This window comes from Aethalodelphis obliquidens, unplaced genomic scaffold, assembly GCF_003676395.1.
Source record: "Aethalodelphis obliquidens isolate GAN/ISIS:26980383/991018 unplaced genomic scaffold, ASM367639v1 scaffold2, whole genome shotgun sequence".
NCBI classification, from domain to species: Eukaryota; Metazoa; Chordata; class Mammalia; order Artiodactyla; family Delphinidae; genus Aethalodelphis; species Aethalodelphis obliquidens.
The window spans coordinates 17,195,132-17,207,800 of NW_020837946.1; the positions used below are offsets into that span (position 1 = coordinate 17,195,132).

The following is a 12,669-nucleotide window of genomic DNA, read 5'->3' on the forward strand; positions in this document are numbered from 1 at the left end:
TCTTAACCAAAGGTTCCTGCACTTCAGGATGTGTTTACCTGACATCTCTACAAATGTTTGAAAATTAAAGACGTTCAGCCAATCACTTGGATGGTTGCAACAGGGAAGTGGATGCATCCAATCAATAATTCTATAAAAATCGCTGTGGTTTCCTCTTTTTTTTTTTTTTTAACATCTTTATTGGAGTATAACTGCTTTACAATGGTGTGTTAGTTTCTGCTTTATAACAAAGTGAATCAGCCATACATATACATATATCCCTATATCTCCTCCCTCTTGCATCTCCCTCCCACCCTCCCTATCCCACCCCTCTAGGTGGACACGAAGCACCGAGCTGATCTCCCTACAGGGAGAGATCAGCTGTTTCTCCTTGGATTTATCCTTCCCACTAGCGATCTATTTTACATTTGGTAGTGTATCTATGTCCATGCCACTCTCTCACTTCGTCCCAGTTTACCCTTCCCCCGCCCCGTGTCCTCAAGTCCATTCTGTATGTCTGTGTCTTTATTCCTGTCCTGCCTCTAGGTTTCTCTCTGTTGGACCACCTCTGCAGGCCTCCAGTGTAAACCCCTCAAGGTCAGAGCCAATCCTTCTCCTGGCCAGCTCTGGCCCCAAGGAGGAACATTAATTTGCTGACCTGGGCCACCCTGTCATGCAGACATCCTCTGCCTTTCTCCCCCACCACTGTTTATCCAAAGGACTTAGATGAAGCTATCTTCGAGAAAGGACACTGAACCACGTATCTAAAATTAAGCACGAGTCTAGGAGCGGGGTCACCAGAGAGCTGCAAGCTAACGTTTGGCTTCTTTATCAAGTTGGTGAAGAGGGCTAACTTCAACAATCGCTGCTTAAACCAAAACATTTTTTTGTCCAGGAAATAAGTCGCTAGCTGTGGGCACAGCGACAGAGCAGAGTAGAGCTTCTTAGATGGAACACTATGGTTTCGGAGCACCGGCATCTATGTTTATTCATATTGATGTGAGTCCAGGGAAACACCTTTCCCTGCCTAAATGCACTGAAAGCAGGCTGGTGCTCAGACTTCTCTCACCAACATAAAGATTTCCCAAAATATTAAAGGCTATTCTAATTCTTTCAACACTTCTGACTAAGAGTATTTGTTAAATGCTGAGTCAGCTCTTACAGAATATTGGGAATTCATCTTCATGACCAGTACACCAGTCTGGACAAAGCAAGGACTAGAGTGAATGCGTATTAAGTCATGAAGCTTCTGATTTAAAAAGATCTGACTAGTGTTGTAACATATTATTATCATTGTAAGAGAGATTCCACGTGAAGTATCTTCATTGCATTCGTATCCACATGCACATAATAAAGCAGAAGACAGAGGCAATGATTGAGTTACTTTTGTGTCCTAAATTAATTCACCTGAACTATCCAGATATGGCAGGAAAAAGGGCATCTGTGCTAAGAAAGAAGTAGTATCTCTTCTATATTAGTCAGATAATCCTGATTTTATTCCTCATTTGCTTTTTTATTTAGGCATTTTTAATAGACTTTATTTTATAACAGTTTTAGATTTACAAAAAAATTAAGAAGACAGTTCAGAAGGTTCTGATCTATCCCCACACTCAGTTGTCCCTATTACTACCATCTTACATCAGTATGGTGCACTTGTTACAATTAAGGAACTGATAATGATGCATTATTTTTAACTAAAGTCCATGCTTTACTCAACTTACCTTAGTTTTTTCCTAATGTCCTATTCCTCCTATCTCATCCAGGACAGCACATTACATTTAATCTTCATGTCTTCTTAGACTCCTCTTGGATATGACAGTTTCTCAGACTTTTCCTTGTTTTTGATGACCTTGACAGTTTTTTTCTTTTTTTTTTTATGATAATGTCAGGTTTAATTTACCAAATATACAAGTTGGACTTGTGGAGCATGTTTGCCTGGGGGCTGCACAGTAAACAGGTTTCTTGAAATGATCCATGGGCAGGGTTAAGAATGGGCCCGAGCCCTGGCCAGAGTCGGGGGTAGGGAGTAGGGTGGGAAGGTCAGGGGCGAAGCCTCAGTCAGAGGGGACTGGCCGGGGATGAGCCATGATCCTCAGAGACCCAGAGCCCTGGCTCCCAGGCGACAGCCCCCCAATCGGGTGCCGGGGCAACACAGACAGGGGGCCGTCCATCACACACTTTTCAGCAGCTACTGCGCCGCAATCGACCAGACAAACGGAAGCTCTTCTTACCCCACCTCCCAGGCACCCCCCCCCCCGACAAGGGTTCTGAATTCTAAAAACAGCCAACACATTCAAATGGTTACATATGAAATGCTGTCCTGCATCTTTCTGTCTCAAAGATAGCAGCTGCCCCTCCCCCCACCCACCATCCCCCCAAACGATTTCTGTGCCAAGATGAAGAGGAGCCGTGGGGAGCTCCCTCCGCGAGGGGCTGCTGCAGTGGCGCCGGGGCACAGGGTGGGTGAGACACAGCAGAGGTCCTGGCAGCACGGCCCAGTTCCCTGCTATCTCCTCCCACAGGCCGTGCTACTTATTCAGGGAGGGCGACTGCATTCGTTTTCCTGACAAAGCTGCATCATCTTTTGCTTTCCCCTCTTCTTTCTTCCTGTCAGCCTCCTCCCGCTGTTTCCGGATGATCGCCAGCCGGGCAAGGTCGGCCTTGGCTTGCTCCGTCTTCCCCGCTAAATGCATTTTCATGTAACGCTCTTTTGCTTTCTGCTTCTCGATTTCTTCTCTTTCTCTCCTTGAAAGTTCCTTGGGCCCGTCCAGGTCCAGCTGTGTGCCCTTTTTGGTTGTCTGTGCCACCCGGTTGGGGTTCTCAATGTCAATGAGCCCTTCTACACCTTTGCGCTTTTGCTGGTAATCATCTTCTTCATCCTCGCTCTCATCTGAGTCTAGGGATTTTTTCTCCTTTTTGGGGTCACCTGCAGCCCCATCTCCACCTTCTTCTCCTTGTTCCTCTTCTTCCCTGGCCTTCTGTTTTTCAGCCTGGAGCTGTGCATCGATCTCCTCGGGGCTCGTGTACTGCCTTGCCCGGCCTTTGTGGCCTCCCTTTCTCCCTCCTTTAGGCATCGTAGCTCCGGCGGCTGCCGATGACCTTGACAGTTTTGTGGTCATGTACATTGTAGGATGCCCCTCTATTGGAATCTGTCTGATGTTTTTCTCATGATTAGACTGGGGTTATGAGATTTAGAGAGGAAGATAGGAGAGAAGAAGAGCCATTTTCATCCTATCATATCAAGGCTACACACTATCAACATGGCTTATCACTATTGGTGTTGACCTTGATCACCTGGCTGAAGGTAGTGTTGGTCAGATTTCTCCACTGTAAAGTTACTCTATATTTTTCCCTCCCTTTTCATACTCTACTCTTTGGAAGAAAGTCTCTATACACAACCCACACTATAAGAATTATGAGTTATGCCACCCTACTCCATTAGAGTGGAGTGCCTGCATAAATTCTTGTGCTCAGGACATCTGTCTCTCCTCTCCCACTTATTAATTTATTCAATTATTTATTTATATCAGTATAGACTCATGAATATTTATTTATTGTTGGAATTATAATCTAATACAATCTTAAGGATATTTTTGGTCAAATTATTCCAGATTCTGGCCACTGGGAGTTTTAGTTGGTTCTTGTGCCCCTCTGACATACTCTCATTGTGTGTGTGTGTGTGTGTGTGTGTGTGTGTGTGTGTGTGTGTGTGTTTTAGCACTTCCATATTTTCAGGCTCTACAAGAAGCTTTAGGCTTATCTTGTACCTTTCCTGCCTCAATCCTAGAATCAGTCATTTTTCCAAGGATCCCTGGTTCCTTTTGCTAGAGAATGATATTAGAAAACCAACATCTGGGTGATAGGTGTGCTCATTGATATGGGCTGTTCTTTCTTTATGCCTCATTAGTTGACAGAGCAAAGAAATATATGTGTATATATTAATCTGTGTATATACATGTATCTATAAATATTTCTATAGAGAACCATCTGTAACTACATTAGTCATTTACTTTTCCTGTATTCATATACATGAAGAAAGTGATTCGTATAGCCCTTCTCATCCCAACATTGAGATTAAAACACCCTTAAGATCTTGTTTAGAGCGAGCACCTCCTTGTGTCAGGCACTGGAATGACAATCTCTGCCCTTGGGGAGCTTCTGGTCTAGTGGGGAAAATAGATTTATATGCATATAGTTTCAATAAAATGTAGCAATTTGATAATCTCATGGGAAATATTCAGATTGCTGAAAAAATGCACAGGAAATCAGGTCAAGGATGAGGGTGCTACATATGTATAAGTGAGGCTGAGATGACTGGACTTCGTTCTGTAGGTGGATCGAGATGATTGCAACATTTAATGCAAGACTAAGTCTACACAAACCCAATCCAAGGAGACCATTTCCAGTTTCCTGGGTACTGAAGCAACAGGATCTAATGGAAGAGAGACATCAAGGCTGAAAATCGTGAAGTTTCCTTTCTTATATAGTGTTGGTGTTCATGCTGTGGGAATGCAGAGGATGACGCTGATGTGTGAAAGCAATTATTTATTTAGCACTTACTATGTGACAAGTGTTATTTAACTATAGGGGATAGTCATTATGATGAATGCCATTTAGCAGATGAAGAACTGAGTCTCAGAAGTTAATGTCGTTATTTAATAATGTTAATAATTATCAACATTATATGTAAATATGTAATATATATTAGTATTATATTATTTATGTATTATATATATTTAATAATGTTAATAATTATTAATATTTTACAGAAGTTAATAATGTCACACAGCTGGAAAGTGACTGATACAACTTTAGAACACATCTGCCTGATTCCTCACCATTACTCACTTTCACCATCACTTGGTATCAAGAAAGGTTGAGCTTCTGATATCCAAGTTACTTCTGAAAAAAAAGCAGGGCTTAGCAGATTCCAGCATTTTACTTTTTATTTCTAAGAAAAAAAAAATTTGTTGATGGAGACCTGGTAGTGGCCTGTCTAGGTTAAAGAACAATGGCTTTTGGAGAGCAATAAACAGGATGAAAACAGGCATCTGTCCCCCTTGAAATAGGTTCACCCTGACCAAATATTTCTGTAAAATGTTTGAGCTAAATGATTTCCATCTTTCATAATGAGGAGAAATGGGCAGATAAATCAGCTAGGAGTCTGTAACCCAGTCCTCAGAGGTGACATGTCAGCCTGGTCTCCTCCTCTATTTGCTGGGATTTATGACAGGCAAGCAGGTCTCATCATTCATCATGTGTATCTTTAGAGGAATTCTGGGTAAGATCAAGTATATCTCTGGGGGCTCAGAACTACAATCCTACTACTTTCTCTACACAGTATTAGGACAAAGCAAGGTAACACGCAGCAGAGGAGTGAAAAATCCAATGGACCTAATCAACACTTAGTGGTATAAGAAGATCAGATCTTCAGAAAACATTTGCTATTTTGGTTTTTTGCTTTTCATTGGAAGTGTGTTGCATCCTACAGACCCATTCAGAGAGATTAGCATCATTCTCCTCTTCAGCTAATTGGGTTATTTGGTGAATTCACGAAGATTGGGTTTAGCTCAATCACTCTGAATAGCCATAAGTAGAGAGAACATAAAACACATTTAGAATTCAGACTGTAAACCTGGGCACAAAGAATGTATACTCACTGATAAAGCCATTTCATCAGGCTAAGCTCATGCCTCCTTTGTGATTAATAGAAGCAGAAATGCAATCCCTTCATCTGCATAGCATAGAATTCCCTACATAGAAAGAAGGTTTATGGCTTTCAAACTTGCCTCATGTTTATTTGTATGTATTTTAAGCCCTATCATGCACCTGCCTCCCCAGAAAGGAATTTAGGATGAATATAACTCCTGTAATTTCTGTCTGAGACCACCATGATAAAGCAGGCCTGTTCACCTTGCCAGCTAATTCTTACCACACAGGGCAGTTATGAGTAATGCATGTGTTGGGCTTTGTGTGCTAATCTGATACAAATGTGAAGGAATTTAAATTACCACTTATTTTAAATTAGTATGTCCTTAACCTCAATATATTATGAGAAGGAAGACTCTAAGGATTGTGGGAAAGTGATGTTTCTTTTGATAAGTGAGCCATGGGGTGACCAGAGAAAGTGGACAAACTAAATGCTTCACCATTAGAACACAAACCAAACCAGGGAAACCCAGTAAAGTTCTCAAACCCTTCTTTGGGTCAAATATTTAAAAGATTTTTGTTTCTCTTTTCTTAACTTTTTATACAGCCATAATTAATGCAATGAACCGTAAAGTGAGTTCAGGTTCAGGAATCTGGGTAAGCAAGTTCAGGGTCACACATAAGTTATGCCACAGCTTCTAACCTGACTGGCTCTGATTTAATAAGACCTCATAGTCACATCCTCCTGTGCACTCAACTTGCAATTCCCTGCTTTAAGAGACAAGGCAATTTGTGACAGAGGAGAGTGAGAGAATTACTGCATTCCAAACACATCTGGGGAAGAGGAAAGGCCTTCCACCCCAGGATGTAGCCAGACAGAGGGGTGCCCACCAGAGGGAAGAATGAAAAATAGTCTTGATTTATAGCCTTGCAGTAACCTAATGTGGAAAGTTAAGGCATGTCATTCGCAAAAACTTTGTATTGCCTCATCTCTCAAGGTAAGATGGGAATTTTAGGAGAGAGGTTTCTGGCAGTTTTCACTGAACTAAATCATAAGGTGTTTCATAATTCCTTGTCAGCTGATTGTGCAACGGAGCAGCTTTACTTTCCTGAAACACAGATGGCACATAACTCTGCCCTCTGACACGTTTATCTGCTTTGAGGCCAGCATCAAAAACTAAGTGTCCAGCTGGACCTGAGAAGCCTACAATGACTGGCATTTGAACTTCTCAGAGAAGAACTTGGGTCAAGCATCTACTTCAGATTACATGACTTCTATATTCTGATCTGGGACGATTTTGTCCAAATTCTCTCTTTCACATAAACGTGTTCTGAAATATCAATATTGTAAAGGAATGTCCATGGTATCACTAAAATAGCGTAGAATGCTACTTGGCTCTCTTACAATTTCACCTTTGTTAACAACGTTGAGGGCCATAGGGATCTACTGACAGTGGGTGATGTTGATTCGTTCCCAGGTATGAGAGGAAGAAGGACCTATTGCTCTTTTCTATTATTTCCCAAACCATAAACTACATTTATTTATTCCTCCCCTTTTGTGCATCGCTGTAAAGATAGCTCTGAATTGGAGTCAATCCTTAATCATCAGAACTGGCTCAGGATCTTCATGTTCCCTTCTCACCCTTGGACAAAGCCATAGGCATTTGAGAATAGATCCCTCCTTCCTACACAGGGGACTCTTTCCTAGTACCTGCCTTCTAATTAGCTTAACCTGATGGCCATTCAAGCATCAGAGACCCTTTTCTTGAGGTCAGGTAATTTGCTTTAGGTCTGCCCCTTTCGAGCTTAAGCAAAGGCCACCAATTGTCATTTCCTCCATATCCCAGGGCTCTAAGCCAGTCCTTCACCATTCATATGTCTACATCCAGCTTCCTGACCCCCAGCATGTCAGAGATTTTATAGAAGTCTGGTTACAAATGACAAGGACACCCCTCCAACATGTTCAAGCAGAAAGGGAAAGATAATGACTTGTAGTATCCAAAGGTAAAATAGAGAGCTAGTGGGAAGCAGCCACATAGCATAGGGAGATCCACTCGGTGCTTTGTGTCCACCTAGAGGGGTGGGATAGGGAGGGTCAGAGGGAGATGCAAGAGGGAGGAGATATGGGGATATATGTTTATGTATAGCTGATTCACTTTGTTATACAGCAGAAACTAACACACCATTGTAAAGCAATTATACTCCAATAACGATATTAAAAAAAAATAGAGCAGTACGATGGACTTAAAAATTGCTTCAAAATTTAAAAGGCTAGATCTCATGTTAAGTGTTCTTACCATAATAAAATTTTTAAAATTAAAAATAAAAAACCAAAACGAAAAACAAAGGTAGAACCCCAACCAGTGGAAAGACAAAGATGTAGCAGGACCCTAAGACCACCGTGACCTGGTGTTTTAAGACCATCTCTTTTCCATCTCTTGTTTCCGATTGTTCTGGATGTCAAGTTCATTCTGCCTCTCAAAATTCCTCCATTTTATAGGGAATGTGGCAGCACACAGCACCTGAACTTTATAGCTTATGGCTTCTGCCACTAAATGAGATTCGTTTCAACCCCATGGATCCCAGATTTAGAAACCCTTATGAAAAGGTTCTTTGATGTAACCAGATTCCACTCTAGCTATGAGGTTTGGTTTTGTAGAAGAGTACCCAGGATAAAAGGGAAACGTTGGAAGACATATTGTAAATGTCTTTTCACCCTACAACAAAATTTAGATATTAAGGACTAGTGTTTTACCCCTAGAAGAAATATTGGGATCATCCCTTGCAGTCAGCCAAACCTGCATAGCCATTTGAGGAACCTTTCTATTCTCTGGAGAAAAAGTCTTTACCTTCTAATACTTGGTTTATAAAACAAATAATCATTGGGATGATTGGGGTGCCACAATGTTCATTGCAGCACTATTTACAATAGCCAAGACATGGAAGCAAACCAAATGTCCATCAACAGATGAATGGATAAAGAAGATGTGGTACATATATACAATGGAATATTACTCAGCCATAAAAACAAATGAAATAATGCCATTTGCAGCAACATGGGTGGACCTAGAGATTACCATACTAAGTCAAGTAAGTTAGACAGAGAAAGACAAGTATCATGATATCACTTATATGTGGAATCTAAAAAATGATACAAATAAAGTTATTTACAAAATAGAAACAGACTCACAGACTCAGAAAACAAACTTATGGTTACCAAAGGAGAAAGATGGGGGGAGGGAGAAATTAGGAGGTTGGGATTAACACATACACACTACTATATATAAAATAGATAATCAACTAGGACCTACTTATAGCACAGGGAACTCTACTCAATACTCTGTAATAACCTATATGAGGAAAGAATCTGAAAAAGAATAGATATATGTGTATATATAACTAAATCACTTTGCTGTACAGCAGAAACTAACACAACACCGTAGATCAACTCTACTTCAATATAAAATAAATACTTTTTTTAAATTTTTAAATATCTTAAAAAATAATAATCACCCCATAGCTAGGATACATAGAGTCTCAGAAGCCTGTGACAAGTTGCAAATCATTACTATAGTAAAATTTTAACTTGGGGGCTATTTTAATGGCATATAGAAACTCTTTTTAAATCTCAGGATAATCATATATAAGTAAGAAAGTTGTGATGAAGTATATTTGCTCTAAATCTTTGGGTCGAAAAATACGAAAACACAACTGAAAAAGAGTTAAACAAAATAGAAGGAATTTCTTTATTTTTAAATAATAGAGTGTATCATGAAACTCAAAACCAAGATGGTGCCTGTCTGTGTGTCATCTAGAAACATGGTGGCTCCCACTGCAGCCATGTGGATGGGTAAGATACTGCATAGACAGTGTCAAGGGTAACCTCTATACCATTTCAATTTAGCCATTATTTATTAAGCACCTTTTTTATGTGCAGGGCATTTCACCACTAAACTTTTCCTGCTTGTCAATCTACATGTCCTATCATCACCCTTAAATGAATTAACTCTTTTAAAATTAAATTTGGTGTACCACCAAAAAATAATACTGACGCATATTAAGTTTGATTCACAGCTCACTCTGTCATCATGAAACAAAATGGCAAGTAGTTGAATGAGCACATCTCTTCCTACAATTTTTAGTAACTGGCAATTACATTCAGTAAAGGGAAAGGTCTATAGTTCAAAAAATATGTAGTATTCAATAATGGAGTGGTCCCTACATAATATTAAGAAAATGATTCTATCACGTTAAGTCAGCTTAGACTGTATTGAGAAGAAAAACCCAACCTGAGGGAATATACCTGTGACTGTCACCATCATAAGACTTAGATAAATTTATGGATAACACATCTAATGAGACCAGTCTGCACACTGTTTCCTGAACATGGCCCTGCCCTCACCTGCCTCCAGGTCTTGGCTCAAACTATTAGCTCAGTCTAAAGTAACTTTTTTTGGTCTTAGTTTTAAAATTCCATTTTAGGCACAATACTGGATCACAGAGATTTACAACTATAACTATCTTGACTTAAAGGACATGGAAATAAGACCATGCTCTTTTCTTTATTGTGTAATACCTAAATAATATTTTTTCAACTTTAGATAAGTGTAAAGTATCAAGTGGCACATTTGTAATATAAGAAAATATAAACAATGTAAATGCTTAGTCATATCTTTACGACACATGACAGAATGGACCTGCATTGTTCAAGTGGGTCTTAGGCAGAAATAAAATATTAAAGAGCGTTATTTGGAACAATAATTTAGATCATATCAGTTTTTATAGGTCAAAATAATGATTCCTTAGGTTTGTAATTAATTTTCACTGCTTTCACAATCCTTCAACATACTCAATTGACTAACGTGCACATTTAATAAGTACAAGTCTTGATGTAAAATGTTAGTATCCAACATTACAAGTATTAGAAGGGACTCTAGTTTTTCCTCAATATGCAGTGGTCTTCTTGGTTATTTGTCAAGAGAAATTCTTCCTTCTAGGAAAAGATAGGCTGTTAAAATGCCACTGATATTCTTTGAGGTTAATACAGCAGGTCCTGGGCCATTCCAACTCCAGAAGATAATACGTATAAGGTGGAAGAGTGAACAAATGCATGAAATGGTCTGTAAACACTTTAAATCTTACTCTATATTACGAGAAATTTTGCATGCCTGTGATTCTGTACTATTACCCACTAAATGAGGAAGCCAAACTCGCAGCACCACAATTAAGAATGGAAAAATTCAAATTTGGTTTCATCTTTGTCACTCATTTTATTTCCTAAGGAGGGAGGCAGGTCATCTTGACCCTGGAGAAGCAGGAACCAGCTTAGGTCCACAGTGCTGAACCAGGCATCTCTCCTAAGGGAGACAATTCTTCCCAAGGTAAAGTGTCTGATTCCAATCTGCTTGTGTCTTCTACCTTGCCTTCCATGTTCAGCTAAAATTCCCCCTCCCCTGAGAAGCCTGACTGCCTTCAAATTTACCAGTCAGCGTGAAGTATTCCTTTGCTTATGCTTGCTTTACAAGATGCTTGTACACTTTTTTTGCCTTTTTTGGAGTCAGCTTTGCATATTAGGTTGTGTGTGTGTGTAGGTGTGTAGTTAGGTAGACAGATAGATAATCTCCACTAGCTGCTGAGCTCCTGGAGGGTAAATGCCATGACTCTCTTTTCCCATCTATTTCTTCAGTTTTTAAATAAGTATTTTTGAGTGTTCATATTCACTCAATGGAGATATTGAGATAACTCAGACTATATCTCCAAGAATTTACAGTGTAGGAAATAAAAGACAGGCAGAAAATAAATATGGTACAAGACAAACGTAAGTGATGTAAGAGAGGTAAAGATGAAATGTTTTGAGAGTTCCAAGAAGATGCAGATCACTTCCCTGGCGGTCCAGTGGTTAAGACTCCACGCTTCCACTGCAGGGAGACGGGTTCGATCCCTGGTCCGGGGAACTAAGATCCCACATGCCATGTGACCAAAAAACCCCAAAAACAAACAAACAAAAAAAACCCCCTGCTTTTTGTGAGTGTTCAACAAAACAAACCAAGAAGATGCAGATCATTTTAATAGTGAGAGAGGGAGTGGGTAGAGAGGAAGAAGAGAAAACCAGAGAAGACTTCATGGAACACGACACGTTTTGAAATTGTCCTCTGAGGACGGGTAGGATTTGGATGTGTGGATAAGCACATTCCCCCACGTAAGGAAAACAGCTTGAGTAAAGGCATGAACAGGAAGAATAGAAAGGTAGGTTCAAGAGGACCATGTGATGCATAAAGAGAAAAAGTAGGGACTTCCCTGGTGGTCCAGGGGTAAAGAAGCCGCCTTACAATGCAGGGGACGCAGGTTCAATCCCTGGTCAGGGAACTAAGATCCCACATGACTCGGGGAAACTAAGCCCGTGCACCACAACTACTGAGCTTACGTGCCACAAACTACAGAGCCCACATGCCCTGGAGCCCACGCATCACAACTAGAGAAGAGAAAACCCACAGATGACAACTAGAGAGAAGCCCGCGCACCGCAACGATGATCCCGCATGCAGCGACTAAGACCCGACACAGCCAAAAATAAATTAAATAAATAAATAATAAATAAATCTTTAAAAAAAAAAGAGAGAGAAAAAGTAAATCTGAGGAATCTGGACAGTATCCTGTTGTTAATCTGGACCCTCAGAAGAGGTGGACGAAACGGGAAGGTGCTTGTGTGTGTTGGGGGTTCCATCAAGCTGCAACGAGAGCGTAAGCAAAGGAAAATGAGGACCACGCCTGAGACAGTGGCAGTGGGGGTGGGTAGAGGCCCTATGCAGAGACTTGACAAGGCTTGGCTGTTGGCTGTACATAGACAGCAGAGGAGAGGAAAGTAGAGGAATTCAAGAACCGGGCGATGGTGGTACATTGACTAAAGCAAGGAGTAGATAAGGATTAAGCTTTGGATGGGGGCAAAACACGATTCCCAGTAGCAATGTCAAATAAATGTTTTTCTCTTTACCTCTGCCTCCCAATTAAGTACCTGGTAGAGTCACACACAAGGTAAGTTAAC

General features: G+C 40.4%; 1 pseudogene; it reads right to left on the reverse strand.

The window, feature by feature from the left end:
- Window positions 1-2,427: 2,427 nt before the first annotated feature.
- LOC113624566 (28 kDa heat- and acid-stable phosphoprotein pseudogene) lies at window positions 2,428-3,067 on the reverse strand (annotated as a pseudogene).
- Window positions 3,068-12,669: the final 9,602 nt, after the last annotated feature.